This window comes from Galeopterus variegatus, unplaced genomic scaffold (genome assembly GCF_000696425.1).
Source record: "Galeopterus variegatus unplaced genomic scaffold, G_variegatus-3.0.2 Scaffold1401, whole genome shotgun sequence".
Taxonomy (NCBI): domain Eukaryota; kingdom Metazoa; phylum Chordata; class Mammalia; order Dermoptera; family Cynocephalidae; genus Galeopterus; species Galeopterus variegatus.
In genome coordinates this window covers 18,376-26,138 of record NW_007727512.1, presented here as the reverse complement: position 1 = coordinate 26,138, position 7,763 = coordinate 18,376, and the positions used below count along the sequence as shown (strand labels likewise).

General features: G+C 43.7%; 1 protein-coding gene across 3 annotated transcripts in view; it reads left to right on the top strand.

Annotated features, from left to right (window-relative positions):
* The window catches only part of APTX (aprataxin), a 21,436-nt gene that overhangs the window by 2,096 nt on the left and 11,577 nt on the right, over positions 1-7,763 (top strand). The gene's annotated exons all lie outside the window — the stretch shown is intronic.

Here is a 7,763-nt window from a genome sequence, read left to right as displayed (position 1 = left end):
TTTTTTTTTTTTTTTTTTTTGTCTTTTTTCGTGACCGGTAAAGGGATAGCAACCCTTGGTGACACCTGCACCGCACTCAGCCAGTGAGCGCCCCGGCCATCCCTATATAGGATCCGAACCCGCGGTGGGAGCGCCACTCTCTCCAGAGTGCGCCACAGGGTCGGCCCCTGAAGCTGTTTTAAAAGTATTCTGGTGCTGGCCGTTTAGCTGAGTTGGTTAGAATGTGGTGCTGATAACACCAATGTCCAGGGTTTAATCCCTGTACTGACCATCTGCCAAAACCAAAAAAGTATTCTGAATTCTGTTTTCATTTTCTCACCTCCCATGCCCTCCTGCTGTCTAGCTTTCAGACCCATCATTTCCTTGGAATTTTACTCCAAGATCACTAGTGATTATCACACCAGACAGACATTTTCCAATCACTACTGGATGGCTTTGCTATTTTTGAAATTTGGTCATACCTCTTACTCCCTGCTCTTTTGCTTTCCAGTACAGTATATTCAGTTGATTTAATCAACAGACATTTATAGTGATACAGAGATGAACAAGACAAAAAAAAGTGCCTTCCCTTAAGGAGCTGACATTCCAGCTGTTTTTACATGCATCTCTCTTATGAGTCATTTCTCCTGTGGATCTCTCTTATGAGTATTTTTCCTCCTTGCCTAAAATGTTGGTTGTTTTCATTGCTTGTGACTTTGTCACACTGCTCTTTTCATTCTATACACATAGAATGTGTACTCACACTGCCTGAGTGAATACATTAATTGGCTTGGTTTTAACTATCTCCTACATATGTGCTCCCAAATCAAAGTTGTTAGCTTAGACCTCTTTTCTGAGCTTCACCTTTACCTCTGACTATCCTGCTGGACAGCTCTGCCTGCTAGTCGCACAGATACTTCAAATTCAGACGCCTGAAACTGAACTCAACATCTTCCCTAACTTAACTCTTAAGTCACATCCATCACTAAGTCCTCATGATTTTACCCCCTTAATTATATATATTTTTATTCTTGTAAATATCTTCTACAACATACCACCTAAATATTTCTCACATCTGTGCTGTCTTCTCCATCCCTGCTATTGTCCTACTTTAGGCCTCATCTTTCACTTGAGATATGACAGACTTCTGACTGTTTTTCCTGTCTGTAGTCCCATTCCCCACATATCTGTTCTCCACACTACCTTCCACCCTTCCAAATGGTCTTTGGGAGCAAATGTTTCAAATTCCCACTTAATCTTTAAAGATCTGTCTGTTTATCCATTCTTTCCTTATTCAGCAAAAACTATTGTCTACAGAATTGCAAAATCCATTAGAACTTCTAAATTTTGACCTTTTCAGCTGGTCACCCAGGGCTGCCTCATCTGAACCCTGCCTGCATCTCCAGTCTCTTTTCCACCACGTGCCGGCCCCTTTACCACATTTATTATAATTGTTTCTGAGTCTCTCTCCTTCACAAGACTCTGATCCTTTTGAAGGCAGAGCTCATATATTATCTCTTTATTCCCAGCACTAGAATGACACTAGGCACATAGTGGGCATGTATTAATTTTGATTGAATGATCAAATGAGTGAAGCCAAAGGTATATGGTGCAGTAGTTAAGAACCCATTCTTTGGGATTAATTCAAATCCTAGCTCTGGCACACATTGGCTATGTGACTTGAACATGTTACTTCTCTAAGCTTTAATTTTCTCTTCCGTAGAAAGAGACATATTCAAATGAGAATATTATGAAAAAATGTGAAAATGTGAATAAATGAGAAAACGTGAATATTAAAATGAGACAATGTGAGTAAGACATTTAGCACAGAGCCTAACACATAGTATGCACTTTATAAAGGTTTGCTGAACACAAGGGGATCCTGGAGTATAAGACTGTGCCTTGCCCAGGTCAGCGATCTACAGAAACCCTTCCTCCATGTTTCCTGAATGTGTATGGAGTGATGCAGTTGGTTCCCAAGGAGATTATAATCTCATTTGGAGGGTAGAATTACCTCCACATTAAACATTCAGAGAACTGTGAAGGTAGTCTTTTTTTTTTTTTTTTTAAAGATGACTGGTAAGGGGATCTTAACCCTTGACTTGGTGTTGTCAGCACCACGCTTAGCCAGTGGGCTAACCGGCCATCCCTATATGGGATCCGAACCCGTGGCCTTGGTGTTATCAGCACCGCACTCTCCCGAGTGAGCCACAGGCCGGCCCCGTGAAGGTAGTCTTTGATCACATCAAATAACAAGATATAGAGAAGAGAAGACAACTCAATGAAGGCCTCAGGGAGGAGAAGGACTTAAAAGTTGAATAGAATTTGGGTTTTTAGGAGGAAGGAAAGAGTATAAAACAATACCAGGAGACTGTATTAAGAGTGACTTATTTGGGAGGTATGATTCAGTACATTATACTTAAAGGATGTAGGTGCATACAAAGATGTGTGTATGAGTATCTTGGGGAAGGGAGGAGAGACAGGGCCTGGTTAATGGGACTAGTTCTGTGAAGAGGAATGGGAGGTGAAAGTAACCACTATGGGGTTAGAGGATGAGGGTCTTAACTTCAAGTCTGAGAGATTTGAGATTGATTAGGGCTGGGCAAGTTTCCAGGGCTGTGCTGGGCATTATGGTAGTCCCCAGCCACATGTAGTTATTTAACTTTAAATTTAAATTAAGTTAAACCAATCTAAATTAAGGAAAATATTTAGTTTCTCTGTTGCATTGGCTACATTTCAGATGCTCGATTGTCACATGGTAGCTACCTTATTGGACAGAGCAGGCTTAGAATATTTCCATCATTGCAGAAATTTCTATTGGGCAACACTGTTCCAGCTTATCAGATTTCTGGCCTAGTGTGGCCTATCAGATCATTTGGGTTCTTTAAGTAATTATCAGAATTTCTTCTTAACCAATCCCCACAACTCTGGAATGAAACATACAGAGCTGAAAAGTAGAGAATTTGGATTCATCCACATAGATGTGAGGATGTATGGGATTACCCAAAGAGAGGAGTAAAGCATTCCACTGTAAGAGCCAGAGAAGGAGAGGAGAGAGAAGGAAAGGATGAGAACCTGGAGAGGGTTATCATCTAATCATTCACTTGCAAATATTTATTGTATGCTTGCTCTATGCCAACTATTGTATTAAGTGCTGGGGATATACTGATAAGCAAAAATGGGCATAACTTCTGCTGTCATAGAGCTTGCAGTTTATGGAGTTTTACTGGAGGTAGTGGATTGAAGATTCGGGAACACCCATCCTTCTGTGATCCATATATATATATATATATATATATATATATTTTTTTTTTTTTTTAAGCAGCTGGCTGGTAAGGGCATCTGAACTCTTGACCTTGGTGTTGTCCACCCCATGCTCTAACCAAGTGAGCTAAATGGCCAACCCTGTGCTCCCCGCATTCTAAAGGGCTTCATTCCTAGAAATTGGAACTGGAGGCTGAAATGGGTCAAAATATTTTTTAAGGTTAGTTGCAAAAGCATTGTGCAGTCACTGTGTTAGTTTTTCAGGGAGTAGTAAATAGGAACATAACTTCAGAACTTTGGGGGAATAAAGTATATGAGTGTGTGTTTGTGGAGGGCAGGAGGGGTAACTCCTATTATCTTGCAACAGCCAGCTATGTTCTCAGCTGCCCCTTGGATTCCTCCCTGTCCCTGCTCTCAAACTCTGCTCTCAGGCCGGCCCGTGGCTCACTCGGTAGAGTGCGGTGCTGATAACACCAAGGCCACGGGTTCGGATCCCAAATAGGGATGGCCGGTTCGCTCACTGGCTGAGCGTGGTGCTGATAACACCAAGCCAAGGGTTGAGATCCCCTTACCGGTCATCTTTATAAAAAAAAAACAAAACTCTGCTCTCTTCTGGCTCTCTTTTTTTTTTTTTTTTTTGTCAGCGTGACTAGTCAGTCACCACATAACTTAACTTCCCAATGCTTAATGAAGACATACTTCACTTCTCAGTCTGTTACCTGCTCAGTCATCAGTTTTCAGCAAGTGTAAATATGTGCCCTTGGAAAACACATAGCATTTAAAAGTAGGACTTCCTGTAGCACCATGATCATTTGAGGCTCCAGGACTAGGATTTTAGATTTACAGCTGACCGTTTTTGCTCTTGCTTCAGCTCCTTCACAGAGACTTGCCTTTTAGAACTCAACTGCTTGGGCTGAGCCCGTGGCGCACTCCGGAGAGTGTGGCGCTGGGAGTGCAGCAGTGCTCCCGCCGCGGGTTCGGATCCTATATAGGGATGACCAGTGCGCTCACTGGCTGAGCGCGGTGCGGCTGGTCTTGAAAAGGACAAAAAAAAAAAAAAAAAAAAAGAACTTAACTGCTTTTTGGACCACTCTGACCCATATTATTTTAACAGCCTTCTGACTAATCCCTGAATCCAGATTTCTCCACCCTACTCTGCCAGCTGTTGGCAAAGTATTCTTTGACTTTTCTTGTTTCATCTTACTGTGAAGCTCAAAATCTGGCAGTTATCTCCTGCTGATTATGTTAAATCTAAACTTTTTAACCTAGTGTTCTTTCAATACCTTTGTCTTTTTTTGTGGCTCTTCGGGGCAGCTCCTCTGGTTCAGCCAGCTAAGTCTGCTTTCTACCCCTGACCCATGGCTTGCTATTGCTGAAATCTGTGCTGTCACTTGTGATTTTTAAAATGGGCTATTATAAAAAAAGAAAAAATAACAGATGCTGGTAAGGATGTGGAGAAAGAGATATTGGTGGGATTGTAAATTAGTACAGCCATTATAGAAGAAGTATGGAGGTTTCTCAAACAACTGCAATTAAAACAACCATATGGGGCCGGCCCGGTGGCGCACTGGATAGTGCGCCGCTTGGGAAGCGCGGCGGCGCTCCCGCCCGAGGGTTCGGATCCTGCATACAGACCGGTTCCTGCTCACTGGCTGAGCAAGGTGCGGAAGCAGTACTGAGGGTTGCGATCCCGTTGCCGGTCCCTGGTCCGGTACGGGGGCAACACTGAGGGTTGCGATCCGTTGCCGGACACGGAAAAAGACAAAAGACAAAAAAAAAAAAAAAAACACCATATGATCTAGCAGTCCCAGTAGTGGGTATATACCCAAAGGAATGTAAATCATGTTGAAGGGATACCTGCACTCCCATGTTTATTGCAGTGCTATTTACAATAAATATGGACCAGCCTAAATGTCCATTGACGGATGACTGGGATAAGGAAAATGTGCTATATATAAGCACAGTGGAATACTACTCAGCTATAAAAAAGAACGAAAATCTGCTATTCACAGCAGCATGGATGAACTTGGAGAAAATTATGTTAAACGTAATAAGCCAGGCACAAAGAGAAGTACCGCATGTTCTCACTCATATGTGGGAACTAAGTAACAACCCCCCGGAAATAAAAAAATAAGTTGAGCTGTTGAAAGGAGAGAGAAAAACTGGTTTCTAGAGGCAGGAAAGGGGAGGGGTGGAAGTAAAAGGCTGGTTAATGGATACAAATTACAGCTAGACAGAAAACATAAGTTCTATTGGTGTACAGTTAACCCAGGAATCTATAATTAATAATGATTTACTGCATGCTATCAAATGACTAGAAGAGAGGGGATCAAATAGTCACATCACAAAGAAATGATTAAGTTTTGCAATGAGGAATATGCTAATTACCCAATTAGATAATCACATATTGTATACATGTATTAAAATATAACTGTACCCCATAAATATGTACAATCAATATGTTTCAATAAAAAATTTTAAAAAATGGAATGCCCCCTCCTACTCCTTTTCTTCCTTATCAGTCCCCCTGGCTCCTGGCCTTCTCTAATGGGGTTGTTTCTGGAAGCCTTTCCTGACTAATATAGGACTTTGTACCTCCTTGGCACACCTGCTCACACTAATCCAATTCCTATGAATGTGTACTTCCTCAGCTCTCATTTGCTCACTGTACCTTGCATTGTCTTGTCTTTGCAGATGGTAATGAAACTGATTTTTAAAATCTGGTTTCTTTTTCTTTTATTTATGGACACAAAGCTGTGCAGAGGGCTTAAGTGCTGCCTTGCCTATAGGCAACACTGCCTGGAGAGATGGGGTGTTAGAGGCTTGAGTACTGATGAAGTTCTAGAGTCTAGGGAGGCATCCCAAAGATCTAGTCCTGTCCCTGCCCATAATTCCCTTTTCCACCTCCCTGGGTAATCACATCCATTCTTGTTGCCTAAGCTTCTATGACATATTAATGCCTCTCAGATATATATACTTGGTCCATTCTTCTCTCCTGAACTTCATATTCGTATTCTTTTTTTTTTTTTTAAGATGACTGGTAAGGGGATCTTTACCCTTGGCTTGGTGTTGTCAGCACCACACTCTCCCAAGTGAGCGAACCAACCATCCCTATATAGGGATCTGAACCCGTGGCCTTGGTGTTATCAGCACCACACTCTCCCAAGTGAGCGAACCAACCATCCCTATATAGGGATCTGAACCCGTGGCCTTGGTGTTATCAGCACCACACTCTCCCGAGTGAGCCACGGGCCGGCCCTCATACTCGTATTCTTTAATACTCAGTTTGACCCCTGAATCTTCCACAAGTAACTTAAACTAATTGTGTTTCATTCAATGTGAAATTGGTCCCTCCCCATCTTCCCCTCTATTCCCAAATTATGTCTCCTTCTGTATTGGTTAATGGGCATCTTTTTTTTTTCCTTTTTGTCTTTTTTCGTGTCCGGCAACGGATCGCAACCCTCAGTGTCGTGCCCGTACCAGACCGGGACCGGCAACGGGATCGCAACCCTCGGCACTGCGTCCGCACCCCGCTCAGCCAGTGAGCGGGAACTGGTCTGTATGTGGGATCCGAACCCTCGGCGGGAGCGCCACCACGCTCCCAAGCGGCGCACTGTAGCAGTGCGCCACTGGGCCGGCCCGATGGGCATCTTCTAGATTAGAAATCTTTGGTGGGTGTTTCCCTTTACTCCTTTGTCATTCCTCAAATATTATCAGTAATTGAGTTTATCTTCCAGATTTCTCCTGGCTCTTCTTCCTCTCTTTGCGTCTGCCTTTGTTGAAGTCTCACCTCTCTTCTGAATTTGTCTCCTTTCCTACTGATACTCCAAATGACCATAAGGATTGTTTTTCCTTTTTGTATTTTTTTTTTTTCGTGTCCGGCAATGGATCACAACCCTCAGTGTCGCGCCCGTACTGGACCGGGACCGGCAACGGGATCGCAACCCTCGGTGCTGCACCCGCACCTCGCTCAGCCAGTGAGCGGGAACCGGTCTGTATGTGGGATCCGAACCCTCGGCGGGAGCGCTGCCACACTCCCAAGCGGCGCACTATAGCAGTGCGCCACCGGGCCAGCCCAGGATTGTTTTTCAAAAGACCATCAGCATCTCCACTGTTGTACTGGTTGTTTTGCTCAAAAGTGCCACATTCACACTTTAGAAATTGTAGATTTGCATATTTGTTATGATAATCTGGCGGATGGGAGTAAAATGTATTGTTCTAACATCAGTATATTATGACATTTAAGGCAAAGAAGCCTTTTTTTTGTCTTTTTTCGTGTCCGGCAACGGATCGCAACCCTCAGTGTCGCGCCCGTACCAGACCGGGATTGGCAACGGGATCGCAACCCTCGGTGTTGGGCCCGCACCTCGCTCAGCCAGTGAGTGGGAACCGGTCTGTATGTGGGATCCGAACCCTCGGCGGGAGCACCACCATACTCCCAAGCGGCGCACTGTAGCAGTGCGCCACCGGGCCGGCCCAAGGCAGAGAAGCCTTCTAATACACATAAAGACACCTAAGAA